The sequence below is a fragment of the Myodes glareolus genome, chromosome 12 (assembly GCF_982192425.1).
Source record: "Myodes glareolus chromosome 12, mMyoGla1.1, whole genome shotgun sequence".
Lineage (NCBI taxonomy): Eukaryota > Metazoa > Chordata > Mammalia > Rodentia > Cricetidae > Myodes > Myodes glareolus.
The window spans coordinates 47820994-47842991 of NC_142037.1; the positions used below are offsets into that span (position 1 = coordinate 47820994).

At 30.5% G+C, this 21998-nt stretch overlaps 1 pseudogene; it reads right to left on the reverse strand.

Moving 5' to 3' along the window:
* Nucleotides 1-19527: 19527 nt before the first annotated feature.
* LOC125392300 (large ribosomal subunit protein eL32 pseudogene) lies at nt 19528-20013 on the reverse strand (annotated as a pseudogene).
* Nucleotides 20014-21998: the final 1985 nt, after the last annotated feature.

Below are 21998 nucleotides of genomic sequence, written 5' to 3' on the forward strand. Positions count from 1 at the left end.
TTTGGATTACCAGTAAGCTTCTGGCATTTTTCTCCTTCAGTAGTTACGCGGCATCTTCATAATTCTGCCTTCTTTCTCCCTGCATTAAGTTTAGTTTTTCCACCTAGCCATATTCTGTCCTGTCATAGACCAAAGCAACTTCTTTATTAATCATTGATCATAAAACACATCCTCAACATTCAGAGAGGAATCCCACATCAGTTAGACACCTGGCAAAAGCATCAGAACATTAAGTCCTAATGTCTAGGTGTCCAGTTCTATACACAGATTCATAATTTATCCAAGAACTCAGAAAGAACATTGACTAGCTTCTTACACTTCTTTTTCTTCTCTGTTTACTATCTGTTGAATTTTTTTCCTCTATTGCCTGGAGAAACTCATGGAAAAGCAATAAGATTTCTGTTTAAACAAAAAAATCTCCTTCAAGCTCAATTCCTTTTTAGAACATATCAGCTGATAGAAAAGGCAAAGAAATGCATGATGAAATTTAGACAGCCCTCCAAAGAGATGGAATGATAGTACAATGAGATCTTTTCTTCAATATATATCAACCATTTCTATGTCCTCATAGTTTTAAGGAGCCTGAGATCATATAGAATGTATCACTGCTAGCCCTCACTACAAATAAATCTCCTTGCAGGATCTTCCAGTTTAAAAACTGGGTTGAGATTGTCATTTATTTTCACAATTCTATTCACAAGAAATTAGTAGTCAGCATTCTTTCTGTAGGGTTCTTTAATGCTCAGACTTGTAATTTGGATCTTTCTAGTGTTAATATATATTCACACATTTAAAGTTTTTTTACACAGTTACTTGTAATACTTGGAGAAATTTTTAACTGAATAAGCAATGTACAAATTATGGGTGCGTTATTGTCATTATCAACTCATTCTAGATAATAAGGTTGCATATAAAATGCACAATTTGACACAGACACTAATTTTCCTAGTTATGAAAATTATTTAAGCATATGAATAATTTAGCCTTTTCTCTAAAATTATATTTACATTCATATGGAAAGTTTTATATACTATTTATATAACATCAGAAGAAATCACATTTTTACCTTATTGCTTTTATTGATAATCTTTTCAAGGAATTTTCCTTCTCTTGAAGTCGAATGTTTTTATTGGATGATTTGCAGATATTCACCATGGAAATGACTTATTCCACTTGATATCATGGATGAAAAACCTTTTGCTATTAACAGTTTAACTAGTTTTTATAAAATAATGAAACTAAAGGTTTCAAGAGTTTCTGAATATGGGCATAGTTTATGGTCTATATAAATAATCCCAATAATACCCAAAAATCTCAAATAAAGTGATAATTTATATTATAATTAGTATCAGCTTATATCCAATTAAAGTGCTTAGATAAAATACATTAGTGACTTTCTTGACTGCAAATAACTATTATTCTCCTCAGTAATTATTGTTACAATACTATTATAAAACCAACATATGTATTTTTTCTGTATTTCTTTAATTTGCCAGCATCTTCCAAGAGTGGAAGCATGAATATTTTCATGGAAAGAAGCTGAAGGAATCTAAAATATCTTATTTATTCATAAGGTTGGGATTTTACAATAAAAAGTATATTATGGTGACATTTGGAATAATTAACAATTCTATGGGATTCATGACATAGGATTAAGTATTTCCTATAGAAAAAAAATGGTTGGAAGATGTCTCTGTATTTTAAGAAAAAAATCTTATAAAATTTCTAAAGAGGTTGATTTTTTTCTAGTAATGTGGTGATTCATCATGATTGAAGAGTTTCTAAATTTGATTTTGACTATTTTATTATTTGCAAAATCTTTAGAAATATTCACAATTCATCAATTTAAACCTTACTTTCCTTTATAACTTTAAATACTGATTTCATAACTCTGTATAATGAGTAGTATTTTAGATATTATTATTTGCTAATCTTTAATTATATCTTTGAAATTGATGTCACTATATATTTAATTCATAATATTATACTTGGGAATGTAAGTTAATTTTATTTCATTTTGTAGAATATTATTTTAAGATGTTTTATATTATATTTATTTTATGTTGTGAAACATTTCTTTTAGTGATGCAAATTGTGTTGAATGATTTATGTCACATTTATTTTTAGCTCTGTGAAGCTGTGATAATTTGTTTGTTTAAACACCTGATTGGTTTAATAAAGAACTGAACAACCAATAGCTATGTAGGAGAAATTATAGGTAGAGCTAGGCAACAGAGAGAATAAATTGAAGGAGAGTCTGGGAAACAAGAAGAATCAAGGAGTGAAAAAAGAAAGGGCCAGTCAACCAGCTACACAGCAACCCACACAATAAGAGATAGGAAAATAAGGAAAAGGAAAAAGGCCAGAGCAAAAGAATATGGGATTATTTAAGTAAAACATAGCAGGCAAGCAAAAGGTCCAGAAACAAGGACTGGCATTTATAAATAATAATAAGTCTAGGCATGTTTATTTGGGAGCTTGGTGGCAGGCCCCTAAAAGAGTAAACTGTCCAAAGACTAAAAATATGACAAAATTACTTTTTAATTGTAAAATAATGAAAAATTCCAAGAAAGTCATATAATTGTATTTCAATCTTTTTATGTGTAATACTTTAACCATCCCTTTAAATAGTGTAAAGTTTTATTTGGTATTCATGAATACAAACTGAAGATTGAATTTCTAACCAAAACAACAAACATTCAAAACTTAAGAAAGAATGAATGCCAATAACCAACAAAGAGGGAATAATGTCATCCATTTATTATGGGAAAATTTGTATTTTTGCTGCAATAGGAAATTAAAACATAACTGGGCATCATTTATAATATACAGAATCTTTTCAGAAATTCATATATGTATGTTTCTGTGTATAAATATATAAATATGAAAAATATTTTTAAAGTATTAACAATAGCCAGTGAATTTAGCTTATTCTACCTCAATCAAGTGATAAATTAGGAAAACAGAAAAAACAATATAGAAAATGTGTCTTGCTTAAAAAGTGAAAAGTATTGAAATGCTTTTTTCTTTTATTTGGATTTACATTTTTCTTTTTAAAGTGCTTAAATTCGTCATATTCATAGTATACTTCCATAATTTTCAGAAACATTCCTACAGTTGTAAAAATAGTATTTTTATCCATAACATGTAACAGGAGGAGTTGCTTGTTATTTCCTATCTACCCTGCTTCTCAGACCCGAAATAATCACACAAAAATTGTATTCATTAAATCACTGCTTAGCCCATTTGCCCTAGCATCTTATTGGCTAAATCTTAGATCTTAATGTACCCCATTTCTAGTAATCTGTGTATTGCACGTGGCAATGGTTTACGAGGAAAAATTCCCAGTGTTTGTCTCTGGCGGCTCCATGGCATTCCTCTCTGACTCTGATTTCTTCCTCCCAGAATTCTATTTAGGTTTCCTCGCCTAGCTCTTCTCTCCTACAGCTCTCCTATAGGCCCAAAGCAGTTCCTTAATAACCAATGAAAGCAACACATAGACAGAAGGACCTCCTACAACAACATTATATAAAAAGTTTATTTATGCTTTTAAACATTCAATTCTGATTATTCACACTGAAGGAATATTTTGTTAACTTGGAGACTTGTATGTATAAATAGATTCAGACAACCGAGGTGAATGAGTTTTTTGATCAATGACTATTGCTTGGCATCATTTAATATTCTTTTATAATTATTAGAATGTATGTGTCAATTTAATCTAAAACATTTATTGAATCAATGACCAATCTCAGTGAATCATTTGTTTGCAATTTAATGGAGTGGTTTTTAGATTTGTGCAGTCAGTCATGTTTCCTATGTTTTTATTTACCCTATATTTTTTATCTCATCCTAACTTTTTATCATTATTTCATTTGCTTTATAATTTGGAGAATGGTGATATAATAAAAACATTTGCCACTTATAATTTATTTATTTATGTAAAAATAAAGCTATTATGTTTATTGAGAAGTTTGTAGGGTCATTTCAATTGTATTTCAGTGATTGTCATGTATATGCCTGGTTCTCATTGAGGTCAGAAGCAGAAAGACTCCCCTAGAAGTGTAGGTACATATGACTGTGAGCACCTCATGGGTGCAAAGATACAAACTTGGGTTCTCTGCAAGAACCCCTGTTAATTAATTCCACAATTACATAATGTTTTAAACATTTTATTTTTGAGGCTCATAATATTCTTTCTCTTTTTTCAAGTATTATATTTTTCTTAAATTCTTTTTCACTAAACACTAGTCAGAAGAATTTGCTTTACAAAAATACACTAATATAAAAATTTCAAAGCTTGTAGATATTTTTTATATCTCTTACTTATTTTCATTCAAAGCAACTGACACTACCAAATATTAAAGCATCATTGAAGGCATATTTTATGCTTATAGCAAACAGTAAAAATGTGATTTAGTTGATCTTTTCCTATACTCTGAGTTGCTCCTAAAAATCTTATGAAACTAATTTACATTCATGATAGATTTATTAAGGACAACTTAGATATTAAATTTTTAGAAGTTATATTTTCATTAAAGCCAAATTAAAACTATAAATTAAATGTGTGCACAGATGAACACAGCATTAGCAAATAATAATCATGTGCGGCTTAATTTGCCTGTTTAGGAGAGACTCATTAGGATTCTACAAATCTTTAACATAATTTTCCTTTTCCAAGATCTCTGGTTTTGTCCATTAACATAGATTCTCTCTGTAATCAGTAAACAAATTATAAAAGAAAGAATCGCGTGCTCCTCGTGTTGATATTATGAAACTTGAACTATTCTCCACAATAGTGACATATTTGAGAAGCAAAATGACTTTGAAAGTTGTCTATAACTAAGGTAATATTCATTAAATAATTTAATAAGGAATGCTTTTGCATGTGACTATCTTCTAAAGTTTAACATGAATATAAATTTAAGTATAATATCCAGATAATAAAATATTTAGCTTTGAAAAGGTTTTGGATATTATTACCTGGTAAATAGAATTCCCAGGGATATACTGCATTCTAATGTTTTATCTAGTAAGTATTTTAAGATTATTTGTTGTTATTTCAAATTTGTCATTCTGATAATTTAAATTGCCAATAGTGTTTTTTAGAGTAAGCATTACCAAATATATTTTCATGGAATGAATGATTGAGATTGAGATTTTAGAGTTTTTTGTTAGCTTATTGTCTGCACAGGAATGTGAGCTAATGACAAGTAATTTCCTTCTGATAAGTAGTTAATTAAGTTTTCTGCTAATAGATGAACACTGTGATTTCACTTAAGTCTTTGAAACTGCATAATACCAAAATGAAGTCATGTAAAACAAAATTATAATTCAGTATTTTCCTTGAATTCTAATATTATCTAGAAATGAATTGGCCTTAAGGATTGTGTGATGTTAAATCTGACTATTTAGACATGAGTACTTGTTCACAAACCAGCATAAAGCTTTATACTTCAAATAAAAAATTGGTTTTTGAGTCACAAGACAGAATACAACTTTTTGGAACTCAGTTTCTAGGATATTCAATGCCCTGTTTTGGCTTCTGAAGCTAGCATTCATCTACATACATATGTGTGAGCAAAACATTCAGACACATAAATAAAAATGAACACATATTTAAAAATAATCGAAATAATAAGTACATATATAATACTCAGTTAGTGCTATAAATTTTAAAGAATAATACTGATAGATATAACAAATTTAAAATAAATCAAAAGCAAGTATAAATTAAATTAAATTTATATTTAGAATTAGTATTTATGGTATAATACTCATTTTGATACAATTATACTTATTTTCTATTAAAAATGGTTGTAGAACTGGCACATGTTGCTAGTGATAAATTTAATTAACTCTGAAGTAACTTTTCTGATGTGTGACTTATGTTTGTTTGGTGTACATCTTTTCTCTCTCTGATCTCTCCAAAATTTCCATGCTGGCCATATTGTCCACACCTGGGTAAATGACTCGGATCAAACTTAAATGTGACTACTTTTCTTTTTTCCAAGAAAGAATTGCATTGCAATGAATTTATATTTTAATATTAATCAAATGCAGCTTTTCAGATTATTTGAAAAAGACAGATTAGTATTTTTCTGTTTAAAGGAGTTTTCTTTTGTTACTAAAAATATCATTTAAATGTTATTTATTTTTTCTAATAACACAGCATATATTTCCAAGAAAGTAATCTGCTGTAGTGAGAAAATGATAATATTATCTACAATACCCAATTACTATTGCTATTAATTTTTAAACATTCCACAATGTATTGATTATGTCTTAAAAAATAATGCTAAGATTTTCATAAAATTAGATATGATTACTATTAGACAAATTAGCTATATAAAAATCCACCCACTTTCTTTGCATTAATGTGTTGATCTGGAGGTATGAGAAAGAAATTCTTTATGTAGTATATAGAGAAAACAACATCACAGAGTCTGATGTGGGATGTCCTTCTATATAAGTTTTGCTTTTATTGGCTAATGAATAAAGCTGTTTTGGCCAATGGCTTAGCAGAGGAAAGCCAGGCAGGGGATTTGAACAGAAATATAGACAGAATGTAGGCATCATCAAGGAGATGCCTTGCAGCTGCTGAAGGAGAAAGTTGCTGCCAGAGCATTACTGGTAGCCCACAGTCTCATGGTGATATAGTGATTAATTGAAATGGTTTAATTTAAGATGTACAATTAGGTAATAAGAATCCTGAACTAATAGGCCAAGCAATGTTGTAATTTATATAGTTTCTGTGTGATTATTTGGATCTGGGTGACTGGTAATGGATGAGTGACCTCTGTTTACATAATGTCACCCAATCTTGTGTCAATTGTAGTCATGTTAGTTAGGTTTTCTAGATATACAGATATATATTCAGTTACACATAACCTTTAAAAGGGTTGAAAAAAATGGTTAATCGAAATAAGGGGATATGATATAAAGATGAATAGTTTACATTGATAAGGATCTTGGTCTGTTGATACAAATTTAAGATCAATTTTGTTACCCTTTGCATATGTATTTCAGTTTCTGTTTAAGATATTGTGCTTGTGAAACTCATTTTAAAAAGTAATACATAATTTAAAATTTAAGGTCAACTGATAGTCATCTATTATAGTTTAATTGTAGTCGTGTTAGTTGGGTTTTCTAGATATACAGTGGTATATTTCAGTTAGATAATTTTCAACAATTCAAAGACCTCCAGAACATGGCATTTAAAATATTTTAAGAGCCTACACTTTTCTCAACAGTAAGCCATGTCTGCTTCTGGGAATTACCTTAAAAGGAAGATGGTGTACATCAAAGAGTCTTCTTATGGAGTTTGCTAGCTATCTGGGCAAGAAATTGCTCTTGCCTGGACTGCATGAAGGTATACTGTATGAACTGGATATACAGGACCCACAGATATGACTGATGAACTTTGCAATTACAAGGCAGAATAGATCTTCGGATTTTCTGCTCCATGGAAAAGTTTGTCAAATACTATGGGCATGTAGGCTGAAGTTGGATAACCCAACATTACAGATGAACTTGGAGTGGCTGTTCAGGCAATGAGATGTCTCTGTCAATTTTAGAGATTTAGAAGTTCCGTACAATGTACTTTATGTTTACTAAGTTAATATTATATCTTCTGGGATTTTTGATGGAGTAGAAAACATAGTTATAATTATAGTTTTTTGTCATGGGTAAAAGATAAGTTAGATATGAAATTTTAGAGTCATAAATAAATGTAACTATAATTCTTGCTTGATATTTGTTTTGTTATATGATTTTTACTATGTTAAAGTTAAAACCTTTTTTTTAATTAGAGAAAAGGGGGAGACTATGTGGAATTTCTTTCTGTGTATTTGTTGCTTTCACTGGCTAATTAACAAAGTCATTTTAGCCAATGGCTTAGCCGATTAAAACCAGACAGAAATTCTGAACAGAGATGTAGACAGGAGAGTAGGAAGAGTCAAGGAGATGCCATGTAGCTGCCAAAGGAGAAATATGCCTCTGGAACCTTAACAGAAGACCACAGACTAGTGGTTATACATTAACCACTAATACATTAACCATTAATAGAAATGGTTTAATTTAAGATGTAAGAGAAAGTTAATAAAAAAACTTGAGCTAATAGGTAACGCGGTGTTTTTATTAGTATAGTTTCTGTGTGATTATTCAGGTCTGGGTGGCCAGAAATGAACAAGCTGTTTACAAGAGTCAGATCACAGTGATACATAGAAGATAATGCATTCATTATGAAAATCATAACAAACTTTTTGACAATGTCACAATACTTCTATAATTTCTAAAAACAACTCAAATATAAAAAAGAGAAGAGAGATAAAGAAAAGACGATAGAAGGAGATGGAATGCAGAGAGAGAGTGAGTGAGTGAATTCAGCTACCCACATGAGGAAGATGAAATTTCACTTTATTTTTTTAAAAAAATATTTATCTATTTATTTATTTATTATGTACACAATATTCTTTCTGCATGTATGCCTGAAGGCCAGAAGAGGACACCAGACCTCATTACAGATGGTTGTGAGCCACCATGTGGTTACTGGGAATTGAACTCAGGACCTTTGGAAGAGTAGGCAATGCTCTTAACCGTTGAGCCATCTCTCCAGCCTGAAATTTCACTTTCTAATGCTGGGTAACATCAATACAAATATCTTGTAAGGTATAAATCATTACTAAAATTAAATCAACATAACACACTTTTCAAAGGAAAATCTAAAGCACATTTTTAAAGTAACATTTTCAGTACAAAGCCATCCTACAATTTTGATACTTCTTCTCTTGCATAGATCTGTCTGGTGATATAGGAGCATATAGAGGTAGCACTTGAGTGGGGATATTGGGATAATAGTTAGAATGAATTCCAGAAAACATAGAAAATTTCACATACCTATTAAGTAAATAGACATTTTAGAAACCTCCCAGAAGTATTCTTCTTGAAAATAAATTCTGTGTGTGTGTGTGTGTGTGTGTGTGTGTGTGTGTGTGTGTGTGTGTGTGAGAGAGAGAGAGAGAGAGAGAGAGAGAGAGAGAGAGTTTTTCCTCTCTTGATATTGTTAGAATTAGCAAGACACTCATTGGCAAAACAGGAGTGTATGACAGGAAGCAGAATGTAGGAAACACTTTTATAACTTAACAAACAGTGAGAGTCCTAAGAGCCTGCTGTTTCAGAAAGTTTGTCCTAGGGATAGTTAAACCACGAGACCTTGCAGAAAGCAAAGGTGTCTAAGGAAATGTGATGCTACCCCCTAGGAAACTATGCACTCTGCTTGGGTGAACTGATGTGTGCAAATTAGCATGTGGTCCCAAACGAAGGTAAAATAAACCCAAGTATGAGGAAAATATTTCAAACTGAGAGGATGAGAGAATATTGGAGGAGAACCCCTATCTCTTTTTCCAATTGCTTTCCTACTAGCTTTCAAAGGAATGTGTTTGAGTGAGAAAGAGTTTGATTTTCAGAACCACGGATAATTTTTTGTATATATAAGGAACAGTGGGAGGTAAAAAAAAAACACTGCCTCAGGATAAACTGTGCAAGCCCACACTATCTAGAAAGATTCAGCGATGTGAACAAATTTTCTTTTCTTTAACATCATATACATCAGAAAATTAAATGTGTCTGAAGGGATATTTTAATCTTGTTTTTTAACAAATTATTTGTTGACATAAAATATTAATAATCATTTCTTTTAAACAAAGTTAGGCATTAAATTTCTTGCAAAAGTGTGTTTGCTCAGCCAGGACTATTTCAGTTTGTTATATTCTCATTTACTTAGATTTTTATAAGTCATGCCCAGAGACACACACGGAGGAGATTGGACGTGAATGATAGTATACAGTTACCAACTGGGCACTAAAGTTTAATGTTTTCCAAGAACTATTTTATAATGAATGATGTCAACTCTAATTTGGGTCCAAATTTGTTCTTAAAAGCTGTAAAGAGAGATTTGCCTTATTATTCATGCTGGTTTATGAAAGAGACTCTAGCAAGATTTTACCACGTAGAGGCCACACACATGTAATTAAGCAATCATGAGGGCTATAGGAGGAAAGATGTATATTTCCAAAATGCATTCTAGAATGGAAAGAGGGGGAATTGAATATTAAATGCTCTCAAAAATAAAATATACATTATTTTTCTTTAGGTATTATTATTGTATTGTAAGGGTGTTTTTACCTGCTTGTTCATCTCTGTACCACATGCATGCCCAGTGTCTGTGGGTTAGAAGAGCATATAAGATGTCCTCAAACTGAAGACACAAATGACAGTGAGTTGCTATGTGAGTGCTAAAAATTTAATCTGGTCCTTGTTAAAAATAACAAATCGTTTTAACTGCTGAATCATCATTTCATTCTACATATTCTTTATGTGGTATTTTTTAAAACACTTTCTCTCTCATACTAAACATTATAGAGTTTTCTAATTACTAAAAACATAGTCAATGCATTGTAGATTGTGTATATAGTATTTAACCTATCCATGGACTGCTATGTGAATAATTTATCAGATGTAATTAATTAATTAACTAATTTACTCATGGTGCTCTAATTTCCTTATGGCCATAGTCTTCTGTAAGTTCTTTTACACAATTCTTCAGATATTTCTACTTACATAGGCTAGAAAGGCAGAAGCTGCATCTTTGTCTTCTTCTTTCTTAGAGGAAATGTTAGACATTAATGTAAAAAACAAAGTAGAACCTTATATGTTTCACCTAATGTGTTTAATCTCAATAGTTTAATAAAAATAATTTAATAAAAAGGTTGAAAAATTTAACGCCACAAGTTCTTTAAAAATGGTACTACTTCTGGCCTTTTAATGAGTACATTTCTTCATCTCAACTTTAACAAACAAGGTTTACATTCATAATTTCTCATCATTTTAATTTGAAATTTTGCTTCACTCAAATTTCTCTATGATGCTTGGATTCCAGTAACTGAGACAAAAATGTTCCCCAAACAGTTAATATAGCTTTGAGAGTGCAAAAGAAAGGTTTGCATTGATCAACCAAAATTCTCTCACTTTGGATTATTCAAAACTACAAATTAAATAATGATCTTAAGCAACTCTTTTACAGCTTATGAATTACTCTCCCATCTCCATGAATCAAAGCTTCACCACTGCAATTCTTTATTATGGAAGTTCAAACAACAATTACTCTAATTCTGACTGGAGCATGTCTTCCCTGGTGAGCTTACTTCTATTACATACAACAACAACAAAAAGGTAATAATAGACCAAAGAATCAGTGCTACCCAGTCCAACTCAGTGAAGCAGTGGCTATCTTGCAGTCATTCACAGGAATAAGGTTGGCCTACCATCTGTTCCCATAGAAGTCACACCCCACCATGGTGCTGACTCTTGAGTGATGTGTCATAGAAATCCACAGAGCTTAAGTAGGGACGTCATTGAAAATGCTTCTCTTCTACGGTAGTTGTGTACAGTGTCTTTTTACTCGTTTAAACTATATAATTATCATAATAAAATCTTTGTTTTATTTTAGAATTATACAAAAAAGAAAATGAAGAAAAAGGTGTGCATGGCCACAGAGGTCAAAGATAAGTGACAGTGCCCCTAAGATCAAAGTGAGCCAAGACGTAGTGCTGGGAATTGTTCCCATGTTCTCTGGAACAGCAACTAATGCCCTAAAACTCTGAGTCATCTCTCTGATTCCTTTCATATTTTTTAGTATTATGACACTCACTTTTAAACTTTAATTCTAAAATAAAACATAAGTTTTATTATAATTATATAATTTAAAGGGGTATAAATACTTTTGTGAAAAGTAAGCCATAGTGTTTTATTTACTTTTTCTTTCTTTGCCATTTTGATATCTTAGTTTGCTGATATTACTTTAAGACTTGTTTTTCTTTCATTTTAATTCTATAATCAGTCAATGCTATAGCGTCTTTAAATTTTTTCATGATGTTTTCAGTGCTGAAAACAAAACTATCTTTAGTCTTTGATTAATTTCAAGTATTAATTTGCTGTAGACTCCCACATCAGCATACATCCAAGAATTTATATTATTATATCATAATATGGTTTGTTTTATAGGAATAAAGAACTCACTTATGCTTGTTATTTTCATTGGTAATGATATATTTGAGTGATTATGTTAGAAGAATCATTTTATACATACCCAGCATGGTGATTTGAATAAGAATGCTCCCCACAAGCTCATACATTTGAAAGTTTAGTGGCTAGAAAGTGAAGTTTTTTGATAGAATTTGAAAGATTAAGAGGAGTGACTTTGGTGCAGAAAGTGTGTCACTGGGAGTGGGCTTTGAGTTTTTTTTTTTTGACTGAATAAAACAGTATTTTTATTCCAAAGAGTTTAAAGCAGGGAAGGCAGGCAAACTGGACATATAGATTAAAGTATGTTTCCAGACAGCCAAGCCAGTAAAATTAGAAAGCAAGAGTACCAGTACAGTATTTCCTAAGTGTGTATTAGTCTATTGTTCATCTCCTTTCCACGTGAAATAGGAGCATGAAGAAATAATACAGAATGAACACCAGCTTTCCCAAAAGTCTTAGTGACACTCATAACCTGAGTTTTAAAGAAGCAAGAGGAACCCACTTGAAACAATGGCAACAGTTAAAGCTTTAAACGCCCAGATGGACAGTGTCTAGAGATAAGAAATTGAGTTTTTAAAAGACAAAGGCAGGTCCAGTGTTCTCTGTCTCTAAGTTCTAGGCAAGCCTAGTCTAAAGAGTGAGCTCCAGGTCAACCAGGGCTAAATGGAAAAATTTTGTCTCAAAAACAGAAAGAAACAGGAAAAGACAATCAAAAATTTTGCATATTTTAAAAGTCTACTACTGAATTATTTGTCAGAGATATACTGCTGAGTTGTAAGTGGAGAGTATAAATTTTACAACTTTTTAGTTTTTACTAACTTTCAAACTTTTTTATTACTGGTTGCTTCATAAATATAAAAAAGTAATTTTTACTTTGTTAATTCTATACTTACCATTTTCTAGCTATGTTTGTATTCATGATTACTTGGTTTGTCTACAACTGAATATTCTCTGAAATATATTTGGGTATGATTTCATTGTTATTTTCATTGTCTCTTTCTGTGTGTTTGTGTGTTTGACAGCCTGTATATATTCCTCTTATATTACTTAATTTTAGAATATTATTAATCAATACTGCTTTAATCTTTATGATTATTTATGCTCCATTCCTTTCAAGTGTGGATTACTTAAGGACAATGCTTACATTTAACTTACAAAAAAATGGGAAATAATTCTCTTTTCCTTTTCAGATATCAAATTAGTCTATGTGACTTCAGAGCGAATACATCAATGGAATTCTTTCCCTTGTATCATAAACAACATCTCACTTATATTTTAATTTCAACAAAATTCTCATCTTCCCTGCCAGCTTTATGTAAACGTTTTGTTTTGTTGTCTTATTACTAATGGTAACTTTCTTTTTCTTAGTGTCTCAATACATTTTCTAGAAGAAACTCATCTTTCATGGACACTGAAAGTAGCCAGTACTCTTATGCCTTATACAGAGCAATTCTTCGCATGATTGCTAGATGATATGATAAGAATAAATTGTTGTTTTGTTTCAAAAGAAAAATATAAAGAGCCTAGTAATGTCCACTTTTTGTGTTAAGCTCATGCACATAATAAACTATTACTTATTAATATGTTAAATTAACTATACACCGATTCATAAAACTTAAAATGTCATTTAGTTAGTTCTTCATGAAAATAGATTTCATATCACATAACTTTTGATTACCAGTGACCTTGTACCATCCCATGGTGAACAGCAACCTTTCAGATGATCATATCCATTACTACTGAAATGAAAATTTAATTGTCAAGTAGTTATGGTTGATCATATAAACCTGAACAAGTAACTTGTCCATCATCATATTCAGTATTGACTTTCTTTGTCAAATCATTTTGCTGGCTTCCATTTTATACTTATTAAGATAAAATAGTTTCATTGTTTCATAGTAATGTTATAAATATGGGGAGAGAATAAAGTCGTGTTCTATAATTGTAACACAAGACTAGAAATGTAAAGTTATGAATAAATGGAATAGATAAGAATTTGTATTGATTGAAAGAAATGCATCCTTAATTGATTCTTATATTTTATAATTTTACTTAAATAGTACATCTATTTTAATTTATTTATGTTTTATTTATAAAACATTGACTGTATTCTTGAGAGTGCTTCATATTAGTTTATTTATCTTGAGCAAGTGAAAAACACTCACTCACTCAGAAAATATCTATCCCATATCACCTGCTTAAGTATAAGAAGTTTAACTGGTTACTCAGAGTGAGAAAATTTTACTCATGGTGTTTCAATATTAAAAGAAAAGAATGTTAAGAGAAATAATAAGTTAGCAATCTTCAAAATTATAAAGGATTAATAACTTACCTTTAAAGGTTATATTGTGTAAGCCTAAGTCAAATATTTTTGAAATGTGATATTAAAGCCATTCTTTAAAGCATATTGCTATAGCTGACTCTTTATTGTTAAGAAATGCAATAAAATAAAAAACCAAAAAAGCACTCTAAACCACCGGTGTATCTTCTTAGAAATCTTACAGTACTTTGAAATATCTCCATTGTAGTCATAATCTCAGTTAACAGTATAGTTGAATGATGCTCTGTGTTACCATTCTCATTTGTTTTGGGATTCACTTTCAAAAATAATATCCTCTCTAGCACATATAAAGTCTATGTACATAAATAATCTCTATGTGTACTTTTGACCTAAGGCTTGAGGCTGTGAAGCACAGTGAATTTGAAGGAGACAGGAAACCATGAAAAAGTCACGAGCAGCTATTGCACGTCTGACCATTAGGTACAATAAGTAGAATTTTAAAATAGGATGCAAATAAAATTGCTCAAAATCAGAGAGTTTGCTAAATAACAAAGCTCCGTAGAGCTGCATAGTGAAGAAAATTAGCTTTGAAGGGAAAAAAAATCATTACGTACAGTGAAGGGGAAGGGCATGTATCCTTACCCCAAAGTTAGCACTCATCTTGACCACCATTAGTGGGTGCCTTTTGATTTCGACCTTTCATTTAAATGGTCTTTTAAGAAAAAAAATCCTGTAAAACCCACATTTTTTTCCAGAAATTCAAATCAATTTGAAATATATAAAAAGATAGGAATTTATACATATAATTTAATCATTTCTAATGTATGTGCACGTAATTATGATTTCTTCATTGTAACAGAGCAAATTTTATTTTCCACTGATCTTATCTTCAAAAAGGTGTAGAGAATTTCAGAATACAAATCACTGAAGATACCATACTCAATATGATTTCATCTATGTTCCAAAACTATAGTTTGAAATATATGGTCTCATTATATTATGAGGTTCTGTGGTATTTTGAATGTAATTTTCCGCATAAGCTCATTGGGAGCAGCACTATTAGAAGGTGTGGCTTTGTTGGAGGAAATGTGTCACTATGGAGGAGGACTTTGAGATCTCATATATGCTCAAGCTATGTGCAATGTCTCAGATCACTTTCTGTTGCATATATATCAAGATGTAAAACTCTTAGCTGCTTTCACAATAGCATATCTGCCTGAATGCCAGCATGTGCCACTATAGGGATAATGGACTGAACCTCTAAACTGCAAACTACAAATTAAAGGTTTTCCTTTACAAGAGTTGCTGTGGTCATGATGTATACTCACAGAAATAGAAACCCAAATTAAGACAGAAGTTGATACCAGAACTAGGGTACTGCTCTGTTAGGATTGATCATGTTTTGGTTGGAGGAATTTAGATTTTGGTTCTTGGATTAGGAAAGCGGGAATACTTTAAACACTCTTTAATTCGCCGTGCCTTAGAAGCAGGGAGGATAGCAGTACTAAGTGTGACTTAAACTGGGTGTGGGGGTAGGGGGCTGACTCAATAAGTGTCAGGGAAGAGTTATAGTATTTTCCCTAGAGACCATTCTTGTGATATTTTGGTAGGGAAAGTGGCCATGTTTTGCTCTTGTCTGAAGAGTCTGTCTGCAACTAAAGTGAAGAAAATTGAATTAATTCTTTGGGCAGAGGATACCCTCAAAATAGCCTACTATAGTCTCTGTCATGTGATTACTAGTGTTCATGCTTATGAAGGTTTATAATGAAAAAGAGCAAGCAGAGGAGAAAAGGGGAACCAGGAGGTAGAATGGAGCTAATGTGTGTGTGTGTGTGTGTGTGTGTGTGTGTGTGAGAGAGAGAGAGAGAGAGAGAGAGAGAGAGAGAGAGAGAGAGAGAGAAAGAGAGAGGGAGGAAAGGAGGGAGGGAGGGAGGGAGGGAGGGAGGGAGGGAGGGAGGGAGGGAGGGAGGAAGAGAAAGAAAGAGAAAGAGAGAATAATTTAGAAACAGGGTTTAATTGCATTCTCTCCATAGAAATTTATTATTCAGCATTCAAAATCAACTAGTATAACCAAACTGCTAATTTGGATGTCAAAATGTAGGAGAATTTTATTCTATATAAATAGAATAAAAGAAGATTATATCCATAGACTGTGACAGCATTTGAACAGAATCCCATGACCTTTTATGATGAACATACCCTTGTACCTGGGGGTTGTAACACAATAGTATTAAAATTATGACGATATTAAACACTATGCATATAAGTAATAATTTCATGTCCCTGTATTGTATTTAGCTGGTGAGAAAGATAATCACTTTGTGATCAATGAAATTTTCGATGAAATGCCTAGTTGAAAATAATTATTAGAACATTTATTTATTTAAATGTTTCTGAGAAAACTGAATTTTATTTACAAATTATAAAATTAGAACTTTTCCTGTGAACATATATGAAAATCATGAATCAAAATATGAGAGCCAAGAGTATAAAATTCTCAGATAAATTAGTAGATACCATCCTCACTTGCTTCTAGCAAAACTTTCTTAGATAATAAAAACAAGACCAAGCAAAGTAAAGAAAGAGATATAAACCAAATTTTATTGTTGTGATAAGGAAATAATTTAATCAATATATGTAATGATTGGAATTTAAAAAGTATAGAATGATTGTGTTATACCATATGACTCACAAAGAAGATGAATCATAACAGAAAAAGAACTGTGAAATAAAGTATTCATATTTTACAAAAATGAAAAGAAAAAAAGTGAAACGTATCTGAAAGATAACCCCTAAAAGAAATATGACAATTTTTAATGGAGCACCTAAAAGACATTCAATGAATTATTTATTAAGAACACACAATTCAAAATCACAATAAGATATCAATTTTCATACATTGATATGGATTTGCAGAGTAAAAGGAGAAGAAGACAGATGGTTTTCAGGCTTGGCAACGATGAAGAGAAATTAAAACTCTTATAGACTGCATATGGGAATGGAAGATTGTAGAAACACTTTAAAGGTTTGGCAGTTCTTCAAAAATATAAAGCTGCCATATGATCCAGCAATTTTGTTCCTCTGTATACATCCAAGAGTAATAAAAACATATGTCTACCCTAAAACTTGTATAATCATGTTTACAGTAGAATTTGACATATCCAAAAGCTAAAGGGATCAGATGACTACAAACTGATGGTTTAATTATTAAAAGTCTTGCCCCGAATGGCACTTTGACAAACATGAATTTTACTAATACATGTCACAATATGGATGAACTTGGAAAATATGGTGCTACCATCACAAAATAAAACATATTGTGTCATTTTATTTGTATGAAATGTTCATTATCTCAAATGGAGACACAAATATTACTATTTGCATTTGAATAGTGTTTAGAAGTGAAATGTAACACTATGATGGCGTTTTACAAAATTGAAAGTGTTGCATTGCTGAAACTCTGTGGACATATTAAGAGTATTGAATTTAATGCGCTAAATAATTTATGTGTTATAAATCTTGTATTTATATAGGTTTTTAAGTAAAGGGGAAAAATAACCCAATTTATGCTTAGTCTTTTTTTTTCTATGATTTAATATGTCTACATCAAACTTTGCTTTATATACATATACATATATATATATATACATATATATAATAACTATAGCTTCGGTGTGATTGCTGCTCTAAATGAAGACTATAGTTTGGTTCCCATGACACATTTCTCTCCAAAGCATTCAGTGCCATTCCTGATTTCTTGTACAACATATATGTTTATAAACACAAACCATACACACATACATGCACATTTTGATCCATACATGTAAAATAAACACAATGTGTACTAAAAATTCTATGTAAAATTGTATTAATGAATATCTATTTATCCTCTATCTATCTATCTATCTATCTATCTATCTATCTATCTATCTATCTATTATCTACCTTCTTACCTATCTACTAATCTATCTAATCTATTTTATCTTTAGCGATATATGATGTGTAATCTATCTATATCTAGATATCATCTATATATTGTCTTTATATCATAATCTTCATCTATCTATCTATCCATTTATAATCTATCAACCATATATTTTTATGTATTCAAATTTCATCTATCATCTATTGTCTATTAAATAGCTATGTATCTTATTTATCTATTATCTCTCATCATCCTACTCCATCTTTTCATCTAACATCTGTCATCTATCATCTATATATTTTTCATCTATTTTTCTTTATATCAGTAATTTATCTATGACCATTTTTCTGATATTCATTGTATATTTACAATATAGGAATAAAATTTTTTAAAAAGTGAGAGAAGTTGTTAATTGTGTTATTTAGGATAAATTGATAGTGGTCTTACAATCATATACAAGTAGGAATAGTTCATACTAAAAATATGTTTATAAAATTAAGTGAATACATGTATTTATTTCTTATAGTATATGGTAATATGACAATATGGAGTGTGAAAAAACTCAGTATGCATAATATTTATGTTTTATTAAAAATGCATAAGCAAAGAGAATGAAATTTAGAGAACATGTGATGAAAAAAAGGCTGGGTCTTGTGAGATGCTCAGTGGGATGATAACTTGTTGCTAAGTCTGATGACCTGAGTTTAATACCTGGAACACACATAATAGAAGGAGAAAACCAGCCCTCCCTAGCACCTACCACAACTTGAAGACACATGTATACATACCTATAAGAAAAATGGGTTAAAATTAAAATAGAATATTGTAATATGTTTCAATTGTAATAAAGCAATAAAATTATTTAAAATTCCTTTAAGAGTTTTCAATAAAAATATTTGTAGACTATATAACATAGTCTTCATTTTATTTTGTCAGCTGATTCTTTAGATATTTAAGAAAAAAATCCATAATAAAACATTTTTTAACAGGTTGTTGGAATAGATACTTACCCAATAAGAATTGATGAAACAATTAAAAATCATTAATACATTTTATTGTGAAAGTAATAAGCTGGTAAATAATAGAAAATTTTCATTCAGAAAATTAATTCCTTTGTCATTTTTATTAACCAATTTTTCTGTTTTCTTAATGGTTTTACAAGACACAGAAAAAGGTATATCTTTATCCATTTCTCTCTTTGTTGAATTCGTAGACTTTTTTTGCAGTTTTTGTGGTTTTATTTAAATACAAATAAAATACGCATGCAAGCCACCTTCTCATTCTCTTCACTGCGTAGCCTGGCGTTGGGATTGGTGACTCTGATGGAGTCCTCTGATGGACTCTGTGCTGCTCTTTCTACGATGGCTTTTCGGTTCTTGGGGGAAACATTGTGAGCCATCTCAGCACAGTAAGATTTGTAGCACATCAGCAGCACCTCCAGCTCCTTGACGTTGTGGACCAGAAACTTCCAGAAGCCCTTAGGCAGCATGTGCTTGGTTTTCTTGTTGCTCCTGTAACCAATGTTGGGCATCAGGATCTGGCCCTTGAATCTTCTCCTCTCCCTGTTGTCAGTACCTCTGGGTTTCCACCAGTTTTGCTTAATCTTGACATATTGATCTGACTGGTGCCAGATGAATTTCTTGGTCCTCTTTCTGACGATATCGGGCTTCACCAGAGGTCGGGGGACAGCCATGATGTTGCAAAAGAGATGGCAGCCACCTCTCAGGCAGTGTCGAGGAGACTCATAGACTTCTTTAGTGTTTAGCTTGTGTATATGGTTCTGAAGATTACTGGTTCAGTCTGCATTCTTCATACAACTCCATGTATCTGTAATGCATACTGTAAAGATCTATTGGTATTTCCTCACCTCTATGCTATATATTTCTCAAAGGAAGACAAGAGAGATAGACTGGTATGCTGTGCATATTCTGTGGTGATAGATCACTTCTTCATACAGTATTTTACTTAAAGAACATATATATTTTAGAAAAGCTATCAAATTGTCACACTGAATAACCATGTGCTATAACACTATAATTTCATATAAACTTTTAAACATCAAATAGAGGATTAAAGGGGCAATTTTTTGGCAAAGATGAGCACATGAAATTGAGTAATAAAAATCTCCTTAGGTCTATAAGAGTAAGAACTACAAATTACATATACAAACAAATAATTCCTTGATGATGTACCAGATTTCAAATACTCTGACTTTATTTAGAAATAAAGAAGTTATATAGACTCTGTAATTTTGTTTTCATACACATATAGATAATTAGGACCCTAGTGATGAACATTTACTTTTAAAAAATACTTCTTCCAACAACACAAATATTTATCTTCTGAATCAAACCCTGTAAATCCCACATATATGAGGTTTGAATTTCTTGAGGATCTGTATAAATATGATTTTAAAACTCAGAAACTTAATATTATTATAAAAACAAGTCAATTTTAAATGTTATCATCTATAAATCTGTCATAGCTTAAGGCACTATTTCCACTTTACCATGAAAGATTAAAAATGACAATATGATATTAAATTAGAACATAAGACACCATGAGTATGTTTTTATTTTGTAAAATTATTGCATTATGTGTCAAACAATATCAGTAAAAATTTTAAATAATAATTCACGTAGATCCAAAGTGATAAATTGGCTTATGAGAAAGAATGTTATAATAACCAGAAGTTTAAATCACTTTGAAAACAAAATGCACATTGAACAGATGTAAAAAGCATGATCAGCACAGTTCAGTTTTAAAATTTCAGCAAATCCCATGCTTTTACAAACAATGATAATGCTATATTTGTATGTAAATAAATTTATACATTAAATTATAAAATAATATCACAAATATTGAAACAAATATACAAAAGCTGTAATTCAAATCCAAATTTTAAAAATTACTCAAATGCATTATTTTGCTTAAATTATATAATAAATCATATAATATATAATATAATTTTGTATTATATATTTATAATATGTTTAAATTATATAATATGAATATATAATATATTTTAAATATTTGCATGTATTTATATTAATATAAGCATATGATATGAATATATAGTATAAATATATTATGAATATAAAATCTATAATATTATGTGTGATATTATATATAATATATGATAATATTAAAAAGAAGTAAGCATTGTTTTCATAGCTAAATGTGCTGGAATGAAAAACATAAATCATAAAAGTTTTTAAGGTAGATAATTTACATAACATTCTAAAATATATGTTATATTCTTTTTCATCGGCAATAGGTTAATTTCTCAATATGTCCAAATTCCCAATGAACAGATATTTTAAAGTACTATGGTTAAATTTTACTGAGTAGGTAGAAGTAGATTTGGATTTAAACAAGAATTATCTCTTGAATTTTTAACCTCTCCTTCAATTTTGTAGAGTTTTATTGCTTTAGAGACATGTTACATATATTAATATTAATTTTCAATTTTTTCACCTTACTGAAATCATGTATTATTAAAAATATTTTGATATAGCACTTAACTCTTTTGCTTGACATAATATCTTGACAATTAGTTGCTTTTATTTCTTCCATATCTTTGATCACTCTACATATTATTTTATATCATTGTAAAAGAACAAATTTGAAATTAATGTCCTACTTAATAAATATAAAATATCATCTATTATTTATCTTCTTTAAAATTTACTAGTCAATCAGTTTTTT